We start from the raw sequence: 22203 nt of genomic DNA on the forward strand, positions 1-22203 counted from the left end.
AAATGCTAAATAGATGATTTAATGATTTAATAAATATCTATTGAGTATCTATCAGGTGTCAGGGTCTGTGCTGATGTACAATAGGGATCTAGAGAAAAATAATATAGTATGGAAAGTGAAGTAAGCTACAAAAGTGTCATTGGGGACCATGAATCCTTCAGTGAGTATTATGGAATGCGTCACAGAGGATGCTAGTGAGTTTGGGACTTGTTTTGTACATATGTCTTACTGTAGCTATATCTGCAGCTCATCATGGGATTTTTAAGCAGAAAAGTGACATCAGTAAGGTAAAAAAGTTAGCAATATCAATAGGTGGGAGAATCAGAGGAGACTGAAACTAAAGACAAAGTTATCCAGTGGGAAGTCTATTCTTGAATAATGTAGAATGAAAATAAGAGTTAGGGGGCCTTCTGGGATGTCATAGGGTGTAGACATAAGCAAAAACCTTGAGATTGTAATGAACACAGTAAGTTCTCAGGGCTCTGAGGAAAGCAGCTTGTGAAATGGTTATGTCTGGAGAACTGGGAGACAGTGTGGAGTGGGATTCAAGGTCCTAGGTGCCGCACAGAGAAGTTTGAGTCATTTTTAGTATTTCTCCATATTGCCCAATGTCTTATCACACTGGCTCTTTCTTAGAGGCTCAAACTCTCTTTGATTCCTCTGTATCATCCCTCATACTTACCATATTCAAGCTCATGCAAGACCATTGACTCTTCTTTCAAAATAAATCCAGAATCTGGCTTCTCTTCCCCATCTCCACCACTATCACCATCACCAAGACTTACTCTCCATTGTCCAAAGCAAGTTCCCTCAGGGCTGAATCTCTGTTCCTTTAACTCCTCAGGCTGTGTGCACAGGAGGTCCTATGTGCATAGCACATTCTCACTCAAGACTTGCATCTGATAGGTGCACTAAGGGCCTTGGGAAATGCAAGTCTAATAGGAAGAGTGATAACTAAATTGAGCTAGTTAAGCTCCTAGTCTAAAAGCTCTGATACTGGAGAGTAAGTTTGCTGGGGTTGAGAGAGGGCGAGGAAAACTAACTACTATGTTTAGAGAACTGCACTGGAGTCTCCAAATGTACAAAGTCCAGAACTGTGTTGTCTGGTTTGGTAGTCACTGGCTACTTGTAACTATTTAAATCAGATAGAATTAAATACAATTATAAATTCAGCCCCTTGGTCATATGAGTCACATATCGAGTCCTCAGCATGGCTAGCAGCTACCATATTGGATAGCACGTATATAGACAATTTCTGTCATAGTAGAAAGACTTCTTGGACATCACAGACCTAGAATCAAGAGACAAGGTTAAAACTGTCTTGATCTACGGTAAGGAAAATGCCTAGAGGCAGGGGTGTCTCCACAATGGTTACCCAGATAACCATTACCACTCTCACCATCGTTGGGTAAGAGCTGCTTATGATAGTGAATAGCAGCCAAACACCAGAATCAGGTCTGCCTTTGATGAAGGCAGGTCATGACACTGGTCACAGGCTGAGCTCTTGAGATGGGAGCCAGAAACCAGGGGAGCTAGTTGGTCACCTAAGGAGCCCTGGTCTCACTTGGGCCTGCGGGTAGACATAAGCCAGCCTTAGGCGTAGGAGACTCCCACTGGGAAATGGGGTCGACGGCGCCATTGGGGCAGGCTCGCTGGTGAATGGTCATCTTCACGGGACTGGAGGGGGCAGGCGCCGCCGGAAGTTTCCCAAGCTGTTAAGGCGCTCCCCTCCTAGTCTCTGCGGCGCCTCTCACTACTTGGGGGCGAGACATGCACTCTCACCTCACGTGTCGCTTCCCCATAGATACAACATGGGAGTTCTACCAGGACACTGAAAGGTCGCTTGTGGTTTGCTGACGGTCTGCCGAGCTCCTCTCCTGGCTCCTCCTCACGCGCTGACAGGGTCCGGGTCAAACCGACGCGGAGAGGTAGACGTTCTCTCCCTCAGCTGGGGAATGTGACGCCCGAGGGGGTGAGTGGCTGGCCTGAGGCCACAGCGCCAGGACGCGGGGGGAGCTGGGCGTCCCTCTGCTGACGCGAAGTCCCGGGTTCACTCCGCTCGGGGTGGTTCCCCCGAGCGCCCATAAAATTCATACGCTAAACGCAACCTCCGAGTGTCGGTGTTCGGAGGTGGGGCCTTTGGGAGGGAATTAAGGACTTAATAAAGGAGACCCCAGAGACCTCCGTTCCTCCATGTGGGGCCTGAGAGAACTAAAGCAGGAATTGAGCTCTCACCGGACACCGAGTCTCCTGGCATCCAGAGCTGTGAAAAATAAATGTCTGTTGTTCATAAGCCAGCCAGTCTATGGTATTCTGTCAGAGCAGAGTGGCCCAAACAGAACACCTTCTGTGGTAGGTTTGAGGATTCCAGGGTTGACCAAGAAAGAGAAAGAACACAGCACGTTTCAGCGGGTGAGGCCTGCACAGGGTTGTGTAAGAGGGGAGATCTCTTCCGAGGCTATTGTGAGGTCACCACCTGGAGGAGAACGGGCAAGGAAACTCTCAGGGGAGAGGGGACTAGGAGAGCCGTCTTACGTGTTCGGGTGATGTGATTAGCAACAAGGTGGGACGTCTGTGAGTCGGCGAACTTTGAAAGGAAGCAGTGGCTTGGGATCTTGTATAGTTACAGAGCTTGTCTTATCTGTGGTTGGAAGATGGTTCCACATGGTGCAGTTTCACAGGACCTGTGGAGTAAGTAGGCTCTAAATAGCTAAAGGTCTGTGTTTAAAATAACTGAATGTGCATGATCTCAAATAGAGTCCATGGGATTCTGCAGGCAAGAATACTAGAGTGGGTTGCCATGCCCTTTTCCAGGGGATCTCCCCAGCCCAGGGGTTGAACTCATATCTTTTAAGTCTCCTGCATTGGCAGGTAGGTTCTTTACCACTAGCCCCACCTGGGAAGCTCATCCAATACTAACCTGATTCAAAGAAGTAAACAGTCTGGGGGCAATTTTAAGATGATACCCAGAGACTATCACTGGCCCATTTTAAAGTACTCTCTTAGATAATGAGATCACTATTTTTGGTCCAATTTCTGTATCTGTAATTTTTTAAAACATAGATTTCATTTTAGTTACTATTCTTTCTTTTTAGAATAATTTTCCTAATGAGAATGGGCTTCCATTTACCTTTTCAAAAAGACCTCTAATACAATAAAGATTAGGATTATACTAAAATCTTTTCACCGGTAGCACAACTGGTAAAGAATCCCCCTGCAGTGCAGGAGATGTGATTTGAACCCTGGGTTGGGAAGATCTGTTGGAGGAGGGCATGGCAACCCACTCCAGTATTCTTGCATGGAGAATCTCATGGATAAAGGGGTCTGGGAGACTACAATCTGTGGGGTCGCAGAGTCTGACATGACTGAGTGACTAAGCACAGCACAGCACAAAATCTCTTCCTGAAACTTGGCTGGCAACTGCTGTAGCATGCGGGCTTCCCTCCTAGCTCAGTCAGTAAAGAGTCTGCCTGCAATGCAGGAGACTTCCTGCAATGCAGGAGACCTGGGTTTGATTCCTAGGTCCAGAAGATCCCCTGGAGAAGGAAATGGCAATCTACCCCAGTATTCCCACCTGGAAAATCCCACGGACGGGGAGCCTGGCAGGCTGCAGTCCATAGGGTTGCAAGAGCTGGACATGACTTAGTGACTAAACCAGTTAAACAACCACCACCACCTGTAGAGTGTTTCTCACTTTCTATTTTAAACTAGGGATAATTTTCCTACAGCTCTTAATTTCTGCTTCAGGACTTAAGGACAGATGCTGTGATTTCAGTATTTCTGATTTTCTGCAGCGCCTAACATCAGTATTATTTGAAGAAAAGTAGAGAGGGAAGCTGCTGGCCTCCTGCCAGTATCTGAAACCTCCCTTCCACGCCTGAGGAGGTGGGTGGGTAAGATGGCCCGTGAAGGCCTCGTATACTCATGGATTTCAGTAAAAACGGAACAACCCACCTCATTCTTCAGAGGATGCTACAAATGGAACACTCCGAGGCACCCATGTTGTTTCTGGCTATCACACTGGATTCAGCCAGAGGATTCAATGTGGCAGCTGATGTGATCTCAATGACCTGCCCACAACAGGCAGTGGGCCCACATATTTGGATCATCTTTGACATTCCCCCTCCCAGTCTCATGTTTCAATCTTTCACTTAGACTTGCTTCCAGTAGAAAAGTTTATGGCCCTGATGGCCATTCAATACCTCACACATGCCAGGTACCCAGTAAAACCCTGATGCACACATTACTGAAACCAAAGCCCTGTGGAGCCCATGGGTGGGGAAACCTTTCCATCCCGTTTCTTGCAGGAAACTGACTCAAGCCTCCATGACTTTCCCTGAGCTCCAAAGGGCAGAGATTCAAACAGCTACTAAATTGGGAAGGGAGGGGTTGCACAGACAAGGGAGAAACAGCCAGGAATGCAGTACAGCCTTGGGGCAGGGTCCTGGTTCCACCTCAAGGGACACATTTAAACTTTAAAACACAACAAATGGAATTTGTTCATTCAAAAGAAACTCATCAGGATTACCTGAGACCAGATTAGAGTGCAGGCCCTGCACATACCCCAATCTCACCAGCCACTCTACCCTTGTACCCTTGTTGCTATTAGACTCCTAATCAAATTCTCCTAGGTTGGGGCACATAGTTTTTTGAGAGCAGGCATCCACTGTTTCCACCTTTGCCTGGCAAAGTAATAAATCTGTTCTTTTCTACTTCACACAAAACTCTGTCTTTGAGATTTGATTCAGCACTGGTGCACAGAGGCTGAAGTTTTGGCATTATTACTCCTTTTTAACTCTGGGAGATCCATTATTGTACCTGTTTTTTAAAAAGTAGAAACTGAGGTCAGAGGGTAGAACAGGGACACAGATCCAGTGGTTTTGACTTTAATGTTCTAGTTTTAGCTATTTAGTGTTTAAAGTACACTATAAGTACAAGTGGTCTATTGCTCAGTCATGTCCAATTCTTTGGAACCCATGGACTGTAGCCCACCAGGCTGCTCTGTCCATGGGATTCCCCAGGCAAGAATACTGGGGTGGGTAAGCCATTTCCTCCTCCAGGGACTCTTCCCAACCCAGGGATCAAACCTGCGTCTCTTAACATCTGCCTACATTGGCAGGTGGGCTCTTTCCCATGAGCGCCACTTGAGAAGTCCTAAAAGTACACTATGTACAGAAAATGAAGTCTGCTTGCATCTATCCCCGTGGCAGGTATGGTATTATTACCTGTGTTCTACAGGTGAGCACCCTGAGGCTGGGTCATGGAGGCCTGCTGATATTCCCGAGGTCAAGAACTAGAGTGGAGTGTTTCCTGGATGAGAACTTTCATCTTTCTGAACGCAATTCCTCTTTTTGTTCTACTCCGCTCCTCTGAGTGTGAATAAGCCCTGTATTCAAAGATAGCCGTTTGAAGAAAGTGTTTGAAGAGATCAGTGGCTTTTTAGTAGCTGAGGTTGTTCAGTGGTGACTTTCAGTGTTATGTGCTGCTCCCTGACATGCTACTGCCCTGGTCCAAGCCCTGGGTGAGTTTCCCAGAGATGCTTCACTCCTGCTTATAGGTGGTCCCCTAGGTGATGCATTGGCTCTAGAATATAGCACCAGGGGCTCTGGGGCGTGGCTGACAGGACCTTGGTGTGGTCCCATTGGTGCCCTGAGGAATCTTAGTTTCTGCCTCCTAAGAACAGAATGACCTGGTGAATTTCTTTTACCTGGTAGCTGTTATTGTTATTATCTTTTTCACCTATAAATCCAGGGACCATGGGCCATGATTTTGAAGGTTTTTCTCCTGCTTGGGAACAATTTACAATAGTATTTACCAGTGCTTCCCACCCGTGCCATGTCACTGCTCTCTGCATACCAAACTACAGTTTTTCTTTACTATCTGACTTCTTCTTGGGATCTCAGTTGTATGATATCAATATCAGCTATTACTTTAAGAGCAGCAGTAAAATCTCTGTGCAAGGCACTATTTGAATGAGCCCCAAAGATGAGAGATTTATACTTTAAACCAACTGCTCATCCCATTTAAACAGAAAAAGGTGTCGGCCATCCCCACATAAAATACTGATGAGTCGGATTAACTGTCCAAAAGTGCTTCACCAATTCACTTCCATGTAATCGTGAAGCAGAGAGTGGAACTGCTGTAGCATTTACAAAGCTGACACCAGGCATATTTGAACACGGTGAGATATGGTATCACTGGGGACAGAAAGTGAGTTTAGTTAATAATGAATGGCATATCCCATAAAATACCATTACACAGTGTTCAAGGCCCAAGAATGATGACATAATTATTAGGAGACTGGGAGATTAAGATATAATTTAAAAAAACATGACAGGGGAGGGTGTAATTGGGGAGACAAAATACACAGGAAGTTTGTAATTTACATGTCAAAATACCTTTTTCATGTTTTGATTGGATTAGACGCTGCCTTTCCACTCCATTTATCCTGCCTTCAATTAGAGGCAGCCGAAATGACATCTCACGTTCATATTCTTGACACACGCTGCTCATAGGCACTTTCTAATTCTAACCGACAGGAAGGGGGAAAGGGAAACTCGGTCTTGCCTCCGTCATGCACTTCGTACTTAACCTCTCACTTGTTTCTAAATGAGCCTGTCACCGCGGTTCGCGTGGCTTTGCGAGTGGGCTGCACCTCCTGTTCTGCTGGAGACTCCCGTCATAAGTTGATGTGCTCTGACCCCCAGGCATGTGGGGAGACCAAACCCAAGCAGAGGCGGATGGCATAGGACTGCAGATTCCTTTTTGAACAGGACAGGGTGAGGACATATGTTGAGAAGCCATGGAGATGTTATTAGCATTATTTTTTTCACAGTGTCAAGCATAATCTCTCCAAACCAGAGGACATGGGGTAGCTAGCAAGCTTCTTTTTTCCCCTTTGTTCCCTTCTTACTGGGTTTTACCCGGAGACAACCATACATTCAGCAGGGGATAAATCCTGAGGTTTTCATTTGCCTTGGATGCCTGGCACCTCCTCTCAGAGATCTAACAGCACAAAGCCCACCTGAAAAGCATCAGTGAGATATTCAGGCTAGCTGTCTTTCACTTCAGAGATCCCTGCATCTACCAAGCTGAAGGCATCAGCTACCCAGCAGCAATTATAATTACATGCAAGATAGAAACTATTGTTAATTTCTCATCTATTTGATGGAAGCACCTATGCTTTGCTTTTATAATATTGATGTTTTTCTTTACAGTGGAGGCAATGACGCTGCTATATCTAGATATGTTTTAGTATATATGGTAAAAAGTAGCCTATTAGGACCTCACATATCTCAGGTGACTGATTAACATAGCCAACTGATCCTCCTCATCAAGTATTTGGCTTCCGCTTTGAGGAACAGACTTGGCTAAAATAAATGCCAGGCCAAATAAATGCCATCTGGTAGAAGCAAGAGGTTCTTTTCTACCAGCTGCTCCCTTGGTTCCCATTGCCACTCATATTCACTGATCCTTGATCAACAGTTTTAAATTGGACATTATCTATTTGGGTCACTGAGAAAATGCTTAGGATGACCAAAATAAATGAGGCTTGTAACAAGGAGGCGATATCCTGGGAAGACAGCGGAGTGCGTAGAGGTTCAGATCCCTGATTGCAAATCCTCTGCAGCCAACTGGTGCCATGTCGGACTAGATACACCCACCCTGAGCCTCAGTTTCCCCATCTGTAAGTCGGACACTATGGAGTACTTGCCTCACACTGTCTAAATGAGGGTTAAATGAAATAGATCATGTTAATGCTTATCAGGAAGCTTGGTATAGTGAAGTACTAACTGAAGGTTAGCTGTTACTTGTTATTTGGCTCCAGTCACATTTTCTCACTATTCCTGCTCAGTTCTGCTCTCTGAGCCCTGGTATTGGCTCCTGGCTGCACCCTGAGTCCAGTGGCCAGCCTCCAACAGAAGGCTGCTGTTCCTCTTTTTATGGCTCAAGTCCCCCCTTTTATGGCTCTGGTCCTGTTGGGAGACTCCTGTCATGTGATAATATAAGTAGATCCCCAGAGAAAATGGTGTCCATTCAGCACTCTGTAGCAATGTTACATTAAGTCAGGCTTGGGAGACTTCTGAGATTTCTCTGCCTGGTTAAGGAGGTGCAGGGTTTGCTGTTCTTGGGATGCACAGATACCCAAGTGTCTCCAGAGTTCAGGGCTAGGGTGAAGAAAGAGACAACTCAAAAACTTGGTCCTGAAAGCAAACCTTCTACCCCGAGACTGAGAGTCAGCCCTGAGCCTCCTACCGTTTGCCTCTCCTGCTTTAGGCATCATGTGAAAAAGTCTGATACTTGGGCTAGAAAAGATCTCAGATCTCACTACTCCCCCGGGTAGTGAAACAGTCAGTCTTAACCATCAGGTAGGGCATGACCAGAAGGGGGATTGTTTTTTCTGGAATTCTCTGCCTTTTGTGAAGAATAAGGAGCAGGGAATCCCTTTCTGGATTTTTTGCTAAGATGAAACCACTAAGCCTCGTATGCAGTGTCATCATGTAATATAGAGCTCATATTAGTAAAATGCAGCACAATGCACTTACACTTATTTGATTTAAAAAAACTAAACAAACTGAAGATGGTGACGTGGAGGCTGTTAATCCATTTTAAAGATACACAATTGAGGTTGAGGTGATTGCCTTTCTTGAAGCCATGTAGCTAAAAGGTGGAAGGGGCCACCTAGAATTCCTGATTCCAAATTCAGTGGCCTTTCTGTTAAATCTCTGCATTACCACCTACGTCATCAGACTCTGTACTTCTCCAAACTCCTACCTATGCAACAAGGCATTTCTTAAACCTGAGAACATCCAGTTCCAGATTTGGCCCAAAGAAAAAAGTCCCCTGAAGCCTGAACATGGGTTCTGGGTGGGTGTGATTCTCTTTGAACAAATGCTTAAGACTGAATTATTTAGTTCTTTGTGAGTTTACTTTTTCTTTCTTATTATTACTCTTTTAATTGAAAGCGATAGGGTGTGTGTGCTAAGCAGCGTCGGTAGTGTCTGACTCTTTGCAACCTTATGCACCACAGCCCTCCAGTCTCCTCTGTCCATGGGATTTTCTAGGCAATAATACTGGAGTGGGTTGCTGTGTCCTCCTCCAGGGGATCTTCCTGACCCAGGGATCAAATCCACATCTGTTACGTCTCCTGCCAATAGCCCTCAAAAGAGATCAACCAACTATAACATATTGTTAATTCTAATAGAGTTCAAATTCTCTACAGAGTAGGGGTGTGCTTTAATTTCATGTAAAAATTTGAATATGGTGAGCATTGAGAGCCATTTGGTTGGTTGTATCAGAAATTGAACAACAGGAAAAACTCAGTTAAGCAAACATTGTACAGAAGTTGAGGGACCATCCTCTCCTTCTCCCTTAGACACTCCCTTGGGATGATTTACTTAAATCTGTTTACCTTGATGTTATAGATAGCACTGGAGAAAAAGCTCTTGGCTTCTTATAAGAGCATTTACATGCTGATTTTGAAAAGCACATTGAGCTCAGATGTGGAGTCCATGTCCAGCCCTTGTTGTCCAGTCACTGAGGCTCAGAGTTCATATCACTTGTCCACATGCCTCTGAAGTGCTGGAGTCACAATTGCCCGGGGTCACAGCACATCACCTTTACTCCTCAGCCTCTGGCACAAAGCCTGCTACAAGGGCTGCAGATTGCCACTTTGCATTTATCTGGGCAGATGTGGTGAAAAGGCTGGAGAAAGAGAGGAGGGAAATTTATTACACATGATTCCCCAGAGAAATAGAACCAATAGGAGATGGATCTACTTCTATCATCTATCTATCATCTATCTATCATCTGTCTTCTATGATTATCTATCATCTATAACTATCAATCTACCTATCACCTATCTATCTGTCTACTGAGACTGATTAATTTTCAGGACTTGGTTCACAGAGATGGGCAGGCTGGAAGTTCAGGGAAGAGTTGATGCTTCAGTTTTCACTCTGAAATTTGCAGGCCGGACACTCAGGCAGGGTTTCTATGTTGCAGTCTTGAAGCAGGAGTGCTGCTTCTTTGGGAGTCCTGAGTCTTTGTTTATAAAGGCCTTCAACCGATTAAATTACCTGTACTATAGAGGGTAATTTGATTAAAATGTTAACATCTAGACTAGAGTTTGACCAAACAACTGTACCATAGCCAAGCCTAGTCGTCACATAGTATAACTATTGCAAGGAAATTCCCAAAGTGATTGGTGAAGGACCTCAACAGTGCTTCTTGCATCCAGCCAAGTTTTCTCCCTTTTGGCAGAGAAAAAAACTGGAAGAAAGGACAAACTAGTGGGGAATGGGAGGCCAAACTGGATGACAGTTTTTCACAGATGATCTCCAGCTCTTTTCTTCTCTCCTCCTTCAATTTGAAGCTCAATCGCTAGAGAAATGCATTTGTCGTTAACTGTTGGGAGCTGCCTACTCATACTCGGCCCAAATTGCAATTGAAGGCTTTTCTTACACTGGAGAAATTAAATTAGAGCAGATGACACACATGAGCAGCATTCCCAATGGGCCCATAGTTCTGTCAATGATATTCTGTGTTCAGTTCTAAGTTATGATCAAAGGTTTGGAAGCACCAAATATCCCACAATGAAAATGACTTGATGCCTCATCAATGATAGCAGAGGCGTGTGATAGGTGCCTGGAAGAAAAGGCACAGCTCATTTTCTAGAATTAGGAGGATGACTGAAGACTGCCAGTCTGGTGAAACACGCTAATCAAATTAGATTAACCTTTTTTTTTCTTTTTTTTTTCATTTCTTTTTATTAGTTGGAGGCTAATTACTTTACAATATTGTACAATATTGTAGTGGTTTTTGTCATACATTGACATGAATCAGCCATGGATTTACATGTATTCCCCATCCCGATCCCCCCTCCCACCTCCCTCTCCACCCGATTCCTCTGGGTCTTCCCAGTGCACCAGGCCCAAGCACTTGTCTCATGCATCCAGCCTGGGCTGGTGATCTGTTTCACCCTAGATAATATACATGTTTCGATGCTGTTCTCTTGAAACATCCCACCCTCGCCTCCTCCCAGAGTCCACAAGTCTGTTCTATACATCTGAGTCTCTTTTTCTGTTTTGCATATAGGGTTATCGTTACCATCTTTCTAAATTCCATATATATGTGTTAGTATACTGTAATGGTCTTTATCTTTCTGGTTTACTTCACTCTGTATAATGGGCTCCAGTTTCATCCATCTCATTAGAACTGATTCAAATGAATTCTTTTTAATGGCTGAGTAATATTCCATTGTGTCTATGTACCATAGCTTCCTTATCCATTCGTCTGCTGATGGGCATCTAGGTTGCTTCCATGTCCTGGCTATTATAAACATTGGGGTGCACGTGTCTCTTTCAGATCTGGTTTCCTCAGTGTGTATGCCTAGAAGTGGGATTGCTGGGTCATATGGCAGTTCTATTTCCAGTTTTTTAAAGAAATCTCCACACTGTTTTCCATAGCAGCTGTACTACTTTGCATTCCCACCAACAGTGTAAGAGGGGTCCCTTTTCTCCACACCCTCTCCAGCATTTATTGCTTGTAGACTTTTGGATCACAGCCATCCTGACTGGTGTGTAATGGTACCTCATTGTGGTTTTGATTTGCATTTCTCTTATAATGAGTGATGTTGAGCATATTTTCATGTGTTTGTTAGCCATCTATATGTTGTCTTTGGAGAAATGTCTGTTTAGTTATTTGGCCCATTTTTGATTGGGTCATTTATTTTTCTGGAATTGAGCTGCAGGAGTTGCTTGTATATTTTTGAGATTAATCCTTTGTCTGTTGCTTCATTGTGCTATTATTTTCTCCCAATCTGAGGGCTGTCTTTTCACCTTGCTTATAGTTTCCTTTGTTGTGCAAAAGCTTTTAAGTTTCATTAGGTCCCAGTTGTTTATTTTTGCTTTTATTTCCAATATTCTGGGAGGTGGGTCATAGAGGATCCTGCTGTGATTTATGTCAGAGAGTGTTTTGCTTATGTTCTCCTTTAGGAGTTTGATAGTTTCTGGTCTTACATTTAGATCTTTAATCCATTTTGAGTTTATTTTTGTGTATGGTGTTAGAAAGTGTTCTAATTTCATTCTTTTACAAGTGGTTGACCAGTTTTCCCAGCACCACTTGTTAAAGAGGTTGTCTTTTTTCCATTGTATATCCTTGCCTCCTTTGTCGAAGATAAGGTGTCCATAGGTTCGTGGATTTATCTCTGGGCTTTCTTTTCTGTTCCATTGATCTATATTTCTGTCTTTGTGCCAGTACCATACTGTCTTGATGACTGCGGCTTTGTAGTATAGTCTGAAGTCAGGCAGGTGGATTCCTCCAGTTCCATTCTTCTTTCTCAAGATTACTTTGACTATTCGAGGTTTTTTGTATTTCCATACAAATTGTGAAATTATTTGTTCTAGTTCTGTGAAAAATACCTTTGGTAGCTTGATAGGGATTGCATTGAATCTATAGATTGCTTTGGGTAGTATAGCCATTTTGACAATATTGATTCTTCCAATCCAAGAACACGGTATGTTTCTCCATCTGTTTGTGTCCTCTTTGATTTCTTTCATCAGTGTTTTATAGTTTTCTATGTATAGGTCTTTTGTTTCTTTAGGTAGATATACTCCTAAGTATTTTATTCTTTTTGTTGCAATGGTGAATGGTATTGTTTCCTTAATTTCTCTTTCTGTTTTCTCATTGTTAGTGTATAGGAATGCAAGGGATTTCTGTGTGTTAATTTTATATCCTGCAACTTTACTTATTTTTCTTTTAAAATTAGCATCAATGGATTTTCAGAGAGCAAAGAACAAATGTTAAACTCACTTCTATCATTTTAATTTATATTTCTGACTTTATTTAATTCAATAAAAGCTAGGGTGCCCACTGCTTTGTTCACAATCCTGCCCCTTTTTAATCTCCATTCTCTCCTTATAGAATCTTGTTCAATCCCATTGTTTAAATATCACCTCAGTGCTGGTGACTCATCCATTTGTATCTCCAGGTCTGCCTTCTCCTGGGAGCACCAAACTCTTATTGAACTATCTATTAGAAATTACTACTGGGTCTATGTTTATAGTCATCTTAGACAAAATAGTGTAAACAGAACTCTTTTTTAAAGCTTATTGAGGTATAGTTGACCAATAGAATTGTAAGATATTTAACATGTAAGTATGTATCAAGGTAATTAAGAGAAGGGAATCCTGTGATGTACAACAACAAGGTTGAATCTGGAGGGCATTATGCCAAGTTTAATAGTTCAGACAAAGAAAGACACATACTGCATGGTATCACTTATACACAGAATCTAAAATAAAACATCAAACTCATAGAAAGAGAATAGAATGATGGTTGCCAAGAACTGAGTAATGGAGGAGATAGGGAGAAGTAGGTAAATAGGTACACACTTTCATTTATGAGATGAATAAACCCTAAGGATCTAATGTATAACATTACGCTATAGTTGATAACCCTATATGATATTGACCTTTGAGCGACATGCAGGTTAGGCAGGCCAGTTCTTCTTGAAGTAAAATGTCTGCCTAAATTGTACAGTCCATCTTCCATATCTGTGGTTCCACATCCACAGATTCAACCAACCTTGAGTCATGTAGTGCTGTAGTATGTATGGATTGAAAAAATTCCATGTGTAAGTGAACCTGTGCAGTTTAAACTTGGGTTGCTCAGGGGTCAAGTGTGATTGAAATATGCTAAGAGAGTAGAATTTAAATATTCACGCCAAAAACAAAAGTTAAATATTTGATGTTACTGATGGCTGAATAATATCCCATTGTATGTATACACTGTCTTTTTCTTCATCCATTCTTCTGTTGGCAGACATTTTATTGGTTTCCATACTTTGGCTATCAAATAGAACTCTTTTCTCTTCCCCGTTACCTGTATCTCCTCTTCCAAGTTGTGTTACTGACTCCAAGCTCATACTGCTTGCCTCATGACAGACCAACACACTGCGAGAAGTGAGCTGTTGAGGCAAGGACTAGCCACTTTATTCAGAAAGCCAGCAGACTGAGAAGATGGTGGACTAGTGTCCCAAAGAACCATCTTTCCAAAGTTAAAATCCAGGCTTCTTTTATACTAAAAGGGGAGGAGGTGTGGCTGGTTGTTGCAAACTTCTTAGAGAAGGAATCCTTTGTTCTTGGAGCTGTAGGTCTGATCACAAAGTTCCTCCAACAAGACAATTGTTATTTTCTGTTCTGCAGCTTTTATCTTACATAAACGGAAAAGTGTTATGCTTTGAATACATAAACGGAAAAGTGTTATCTTTGAAAGGTCAGAGCCTTGAGAATGGGCTATTAAGTATATTTCAGGCTATAGCAACTTTCTTTTACAAAGGTGCAGAGCCAGCATGACTAAGCACAGGCAACAAAGCACAAGGGTTAGAGCTAAAGAAGCAGGTCTAACGTGGAGTCAGGTTTGCTCTCCTTTGTTACAGTTGCATTGTGGGAGAAGGTCAAGGCAAACGCTTTTCATTCTCCATTTATGTCTCAGCTGAATTTTGTTAAATGAGTAGATATTCCTGAATTATTTTTGTATAGGAAAAAATATTCTGACATACAATACTAGTCAGGTTGTATATCTCTTAGATGTCCATGCTCAGTGAGTTGAACTTGTCCCAATTTCGGGAAAAAAATTGCATCATAAATGCTTTTAGAGTTGGTCTCATTTTTCAGCTGTTGCTACTTTTTACTTTGAATGGTAATTTGCTATTGTCTTCACTTTTTAAATTTAGTTTGTTGTGTGTTTTGTTTAACTCCATGATGTATAGTGATGTTTATTTGTAACAATAGCATTTTTTCCCACTGGAAAGTGGGGTTGGTAATGTCAGGAACTTATCAGCATTTTCCTTACTTAAGGTGGCTTTAAACATCTTAGAGTCTGCTCAGTCATCTTCCATGTCTTGGGGAATTGTCTTTGGCCTGGACAACACCCTTTATGTTGGCATTAAAGTTTTCTTTGAGAATATTTTAACTTATAGGACTGGAGTCCCAGGCAGAATACAAAGTACCATCTCATTTAAAATAATTTTGAAGCACTTTCTTAACTTTTTAGATGAAAATTTTTGGTCTATTTTTATCCCAATTATGTGTTTAATGAAGTAAGAATGTCTATAACTGTTTAAATTTATCTTCTTGACTTTGTTCATATATTTTATTTATGTGTGCACACACATACAGAGTATACAGCATATCTCAAGAGACTTGCTTGGATGCTGACTCTTCTTTTTCTTCCAAGTCTATGAGAAATCTCATAATTACTCCTTCACTTTCTTCTCCAGAATTAGGCTCACTCCTTGTAGTTTCTTTAATTTTAAGGAGTTCAAATTCTTTTTCATATATTCATTGGCCCTTTGTATCTCTTTTCTGGTGAAGCATGTCCATATTCTTTGTCCTTTTGTGACTTCTTTTTCTCATTTATAGGTAAGAAATTTTTTGTATTAATGTCAGAAACCCTTTGTTAATCATATATACCACAAATATTTTATTGTTGTTCAGTTGCTCAGTCATGTCCGACTCTTTGCAACCCCATGAACTTTTTAGTGTGCCAAACATCCCTGTCCTTCACTATATTCCTGAGTTTGCTCAAACTCATGTCCTTTGAATCAGTGATACCATCTGACCATCTCATCCTCTATCATCCTCTTTTCTTCCTGCCCTCAATCTTTCCCAGCATCTTCCAACAAGTCAGTTCTTTGCATCATGTAGCCAAAGTATTGGAGCTTCAACTTCAGCATCAGTCCTTCAAATGAATATTCAGAGTTGATTTCCTATAGGATTGACTGGTGTGATCTCCTTGCAGTCCAAGGGACTCTCAAGAGTCTTCTCCAGCACCACAATTTGAAAGCCTCAATTCTTCAGTGTTCAGTCTTCTTTATGGTTCAACTCTTATATCCGTACATGACTACTGGAAAAACTGTAACTTTGACTATACAGACCTTTGTCAAGAAAGTGATGTCTCTGCTTTTTAATACACTGTCTAGGTTTGTCATAGCTTTTCTCCCAAGGAGCACGTGTATTTTAAATTTTTGGCTGCAGGCACCATCTGCAGTGATTTTGGAGCCCAAGAAAATAAAATCTATCACTGTTTCCACTTTTCCCCCATCTATTTGCCATGAAGTGATGGAACTGGATGCCATGATCTTAGTTTTTTGAATGTTGGGTTTTAAGCCAGCTTTTTTATTCTCCTCTTTCTCCTTCATCAAGAGGCTCTTTAGTTCCTCTTCACATTCTGCCCTTAGAGTGGTATCTTCTGCATATATGAGTTTCTTGATATTTTCCCCTGCATCTTGATTCCAGCCTATGATTCATCCAGCCTGGCATTTCACGTGATGTACTCTACATAGAAGTTAATAAGCAGGGTAACAATATAATACACAGCCTTAATATACTTCTTTCCCAATTTGGAACCAGTCCATTGTTCCATGTCCAATTTGAACTGTTGTTTCTTGACCTGCATACAGGTTTCTCAGCAGAGAGGTAAAGTGGTCTGATAGTCCCATCTCTTTGAGAATTTTCCACAGCTTGTTGTGAGCCACACAGTAATTTACTATTTATTTGAGGCAAAAACTTTTAAAATTTCTCTTGTGAGAAAATTTCAAAAAAATATAAAAGTAAAGAGAATAATTTGAAAATCCTATTTAGCCATCACTGGCTTCCACAGTTATTGACAGATGACCAGTCTTGCTCAATCTTATCCCCATAGCCACCCATTTCCAGCTTCCTGAGTTATTTTGAAGCAAATCTTAGACATCAGTCTATTTTACTGGTGGCATTTGAGCATATACCTCTAAAAGATAAAGCTTTTTTTTTCATATACACAATTACTCTATCTTTATCTCACCTACAACCTAACAATATTATGAAATATCCATGTTCAAGTGTTCCAGATGGTCTCATAATTTTTTACAGTGTCTTCATTTGAATTAGGATTAGAATCATACCCTCATTACTACTGATTTTTTGCCTTTAATTCTCTTTTACTCTGTAGACCTTCTCTCTCTTGCAGTTATTTAATAAAGAAACCAGGTTGTTTGTTCTACAGAATTTTTCATTGTCTGGGTTTTTTATGGTTGTGCCCTCAAAGTATTCTCCATATATTGTTCTAGGTATATATCCTATAAACTCATAGTTAGGTCTAATGATTTGAGAATATCTAGGTTATGTCTGAGTGCTCTTGCAAGGCTAATTCACAGATCTTGTTGGTGCTTCTGTCACTAGGCCCCTTGTGTCTGGCGGTCCTTTCTGTAATCACAGTAGCTCCACCATGGCAAATGGTAGTTTTGGTCTTTTATTGCTTTAGGTGGTAAAATGCTGATACTTTAACCTGTCATGCTTTTTTATTTATTAGTGAGAATACTTCTGTAAAGATAAACTTTCTCTTATTTACTCAGTGGTATAGTTTATAAGAAAGGCAAAAAAGGTGTTTGATTCTTTCTTTTTACTTGCCTGTTTCCAAAATGAGGTAGCTCCCTACCATTCTCATAATGCAGTTAATAAGTATTTTTTAAAACTTGATATCAATATGAACTCATGAATTTAAGCATATTTGAAGGGTTTGAATGCGTTGTAATTATTATTCTTTTTGGACACAAACATGACAGTTGAGGATAATCATCCAATCCACAAACCATGGCTGTTTACACCATTTGTTATACATGTCTACATGGTGCTTTTTGAGAATTTCTTGAAATAACAGTTATAATTCTTCTATCTCATCATTTAAAATCAAAATTCAGAGACAGTGTGTGTGTGTGTTGGGGTGGGCACTCATTTTTTTAAAGTGCAAAATGAAAGAACTCCATATATCAGGTTATAAAAGCAGCTTCTTTCTTTTTAGTCTATTTTGATGATACAACATAAATTTTAAAGCTTGTATTCATTTGACTCCAAACCAAATAATATATAATTTGGCATTAAATAATTTTTTACACTGAAAAACCATGCTTTAAAGATTCATCCCTATACTCTTCCCCATTTTTCAGGATTTTTAAAAATGAATCTTTTATTCTAATTCACATTCCATAATAATGACATGAGGTTTTATAATTTCATATTTTTATAGATATAACAGAAGTAAATGTATAAAGAGAAGTATCTGGAAGGGTGAAAGAAAAGCAGTAACACAGGCACCCATAAGCCCACCAGTAAGGTAAAGAACTAGAACTTCGTCAGTGCCTGGGGAGACTCCGGGTACCGTTTCCCTGCCCATTCCTTTTACTCCACCCATCCCCAATTTTGTGTCAATTATTCATTATATTTCAGTTCCCTCAGAATATAACCAGAAACAGTGTACTGTTTGGTTTTGAGTACCTCTGTGACCAACACAAAACAAGTTATGCAAGGGAAAGGCAGCATTGCTGTTTCAGAAGAAGATGGAAGATACAAAATGGTAAGATACATAGCTACCGATTTCAGTCTGGATTCACTGACTCGGAATTTGCAGGACCCTCTCCAGGGAAAGTCATCAGGCAGGGTCTTGAAAGTCCTGGGAGTCAGAGATCACTGGTCTGCGGATCTGGAAGAGCAGGCACTTGTGTCTCACACTGGCATCTGCTGGGAATACAGCTACAGGGGAGTGGGTGGCTCTGGGCTCCTCAGTGGGGTGAAAAAGGGATGCTTTCAGTAACTCCGTGGGCATGGGGCACTGAGCAGGTATTTTGGATGAGTAAATGAGAGGTGATGATCTAAGCCAGGTTCTTTCTTCTTAGGGTTGCAAAGCACTGTGACAGCAGCGATTTTACTAACAACAGCCGTCACCTTGCCTAACTCTTGAGCTGCACAGCACTAGGTGGTACTCTGTGTCCACCACCCTCCTGCAGTTCCCTGAGCTCCTCTCTCCTGGAATCTCCTTCTTATTGCACCCTGGGTGTTCCCCATTCTTGATTTACTCTGTGTGGAGCACACTGTCTATCAGCATCTTGAGGGGATGTTTTTGAGACTTTGCATTCCTGAAATTCTTTATTCTCTGATCATATTGATAGCTTGAATGGATTTTAGGTTGGAAATAATTTTCCACATAATTTTATCTTTCTTCTCCTGGAGTTCCCTTTGAGAAGTCTTAAGACACTCTGCTTCCTGACTCTCTGGATATGATCTCGTTGTGCACGCTCTGAGCCCATATGATAGGGGTCAATTTGCATCTATTATTATGCCCTCTTGGTGGTCTCTTCATTCTAACAACTCATATCTTTCCATTTAGGGAAACTTCTTGACCTATTAATGATTTCCTTCCCCTTTACTTTTTTTAAACTCCTATCATTGGGATGTTGGACCTTCTGGCTCATTCTTCTAACATCTATTTTCTACCTCTAGTTCTTTCTTTTCTACTTCCCTGGAAATCTCCTGAACTTTATCTTCCAACTCTTTTGCTGTTTTTCATGTTTATTATGTTTTATTTTCCAAGAATGTGATTTTTTAAATTAATTTGTTTTTTATTGAAGGATAATTGCTTTACAGAATTTTGTTGTTTTCTGTCAAACCTCAACATGAATCAGCCATAGGTTTACATATATCTCCTCCCTTTTGAACCTCCCTCCCACCTCCCTCCCCATCCCACCCCTCTAGGTTGATACAGAGGCCCTGTTTGAGTTTCCTGAGCCATACAGCAAATTACCGTTGGCTATCTATTTTACATATGGTAATGTAAGTTTTCATGTTACACTTTCCATACATCTTACCCTCTCCTCCTCTCTCCCCATGCCCATGAGTCTATTCTCTATGTCTATGTCTATTTCTCTATTGCTGCCCTGTGAATAAATACTTCAGTATCATTTTTCTAGATTCCATATATATGCATTAGAATATGATATTTATCATTCTCTTTCTGACTTACTTCACTCTGTATAGTATGTTCATCCATCTCACTAGAACTGACTCAAATGTGTTCTTTTATATGGCTGAGTAATATTCCACTGTATATATATACTACAACTTCTTTATCCATTCATCTGTTGATGGACATTTATGCTGCTTTCATGTTCTAACTGTTGTGAATAGTGCTGCAATGAACAATGGGATACATGTGTATTTTACTTTTGGTTTCCTCAGGGTATACGCCTTGGGGTGGGATTGTTGGGTCATATGGTGGTTTTATTCCTAGTTTTTTAAGGAGCCTCCATACCATCTTCCATAGTGGCTGCATCAATTTACATTCCCACCAACAGTGCAAGAGTGTTCCCTTTTCTCCACACCTTCTCTAGCATTTATTGCTTGTAGAATTTTTGATGAGGGCCATTCTGACTGGTGTGAGGTGATATCTCATTGTTCTTTTGATTTGCATTTCTCTAATAATAAGCAATGTTGACCATCTTTTCATGTGTTTGTTAGAGAAATGTTTGTTTAGGTCTTTTCCCTCCTTTTTTATTGGGTTGTTTGTTTTCCTGGTACTGAGTTATATAAGCTGCTTGTATATTTTTGGAAATTAATCCTTTTTCAGTTGTTTAATTTGCTATTATTTTCTCACATTCTGAGGGTTGTTTTTTCACTTTGCTTATAGTTTCCTTTGCTGTGTGAAAGCTTTCAAGTTTAATCAGGTCCCACTTGTTTACATTTGTTTTTATTTCTGTTACTCTAGGAGGTGGGTCATAGAGGATCTTCCTTTGATTTATGTTATCTAGTGTTCTGCCTATGTTTTCCTCTAAGGGTTTTATAGTTTCTGATCTTACATTTAGGTCTTTCATCCATTTTGAGTTTATCTGTGCGTATGGTGTTAGGAAGTGTTCTAATTTCATTCTTTTACATATAGCTGTCCAATTTTCCCAGCACTATTTATTGAAGAGGTTATCTTTGCCACATTGTATATTCTTGCCTACTTTGTCAAAAATAAGGTACCCATAGGTGCATGGGTTTATTTCTGGGCTTTCTATCTTCTTCCATTGTTCTGTATTTCTGTTTTTGTGCCAGTACCACACTGTCTTGATGACTGTAGCTTTGTAGTGTAATCTGAAGGCCGGAAGGTTGATTCCTCCAGCTCCATCCTTCTTTCTCAAGACTGCTTTGGCCATTTGGGGTCTTTTGTGTTTCCATATGAATTGTAAACTTTTTGTTCTAGTTCTGTGAAAAATGCCATTGGTAATTTGATGGGGATCACATTACATCTGTAGATCACTTTTGGTAGTATACTCATTTTCACAATATTGATTCTTCTGACCCAGGAACATGGAATATCTCTCCATCTGTTTATGTCATCTTTGATTTCTTTCATTAGTGTCTTATAATTTCCTGTCTACAGTTCTTTTGCCTCCTTAGGTAAGTTTATTCCTAGTACTTAATTCTTTTTGTTGCAATGGTGAATGGGATTTATTCCTTAATTTTTCTTTCTGATTTTTCACTGTTAGTATATAGAAATGCAAGTGATTTCTGTGTATTGATTTTTTATCCTGCAACCTTCTAAATTCACTGATTAGCTCTAGTAGTTTTATGATACTATCTTTAGGGTTTTCTATGTACAGTATCATGGCATCTGCAAACAGTGAGAGCTTTGCTTCTTCTTTTTTGATGTGTATTCATTTTATTTCTTTTTCTTCTCTGATTGCTATAGCTAGGACTTCCAGAACTATATTGAACAATAGTGGTGAAAGTGGACACCCTTGTCTTGTTCCTGATCTTGTGGGAATGAGAATAATGTTTTCTGTAGGCTTATCATATATGGTCTTTGCTATGTTGATGTAGGTTCCTTCTGTGCCCATTTTTTGAGAAGTTTTAATCATAAATAGGTGCTGAATTTTTTTCAAAGGCTTTTTCTGCATCTATTGAGATTATCATATGGTCTTTATCTTTCAATTTGTTAATATGGTGTATCACATTGATTGATTTGCATATATTGAAGTATTCTTGCATTCTTGGAATAAGCCCAACTTTATTTTTTGTAGCTCCAAAATCACTGCAGATGGTGATTGCAGCCATGAAATTAAGACACTTACTCCTTGGAAGGAAAGTATGACCAACCTAGGCAGCATATTAAAAAGCAGAGACATTACTTTGCCAACAAAGGTCTGTCTGGTCAAGGCTATGGTTTTTCCAGTGGTCATGTATGGATGTGAGAGTTGGACTGTGAAGAAAGCTGAGCTCTGAAGAATTGATGCTTTTGAACTGTGGTGTTGGAGAAGACTCTTGAGAGTCCCTTGGACTGCAAGGAGATCCAACCATTCCATCCTGAAGGAGATCAGTCCTGAGTGTTCATTGGAAGGACTGATGCTGA

The 22203-nt window shown here is 40.8% G+C and overlaps 2 long non-coding RNA genes across 3 annotated transcripts in view; one reads left to right on the plus strand and one right to left on the minus strand.

Annotated features, from left to right (window-relative positions):
* LOC110148760 (uncharacterized) overlaps nucleotides 1–2444 on the minus strand; it is a 41232-nt gene extending 38788 nt beyond the window's left edge. Inside the window, exon 1 of the long non-coding RNA XR_011491876.1 lies at nucleotides 1783–2444. This is a non-coding gene — a long non-coding RNA (uncharacterized lncRNA). The remainder of the gene's footprint in view (nucleotides 1–1782) is intronic.
* Nucleotides 2445–2501: 57 nt separating this feature from the next.
* Nucleotides 2502–22203, plus strand: part of LOC110146279 (uncharacterized) — a 93976-nt gene continuing 74274 nt past the window's right edge. For both annotated transcript variants that reach the window (XR_002316481.2, XR_002316480.2), the window contains exons 1-2: nucleotides 2502–2691; nucleotides 18067–18153. This is a non-coding gene — a long non-coding RNA (uncharacterized lncRNA). The remainder of the gene's footprint in view (nucleotides 2692–18066; nucleotides 18154–22203) is intronic.

Source organism: Odocoileus virginianus, chromosome 16 (genome assembly GCF_023699985.2).
Source record: "Odocoileus virginianus isolate 20LAN1187 ecotype Illinois chromosome 16, Ovbor_1.2, whole genome shotgun sequence".
Lineage (NCBI taxonomy): Eukaryota > Metazoa > Chordata > Mammalia > Artiodactyla > Cervidae > Odocoileus > Odocoileus virginianus.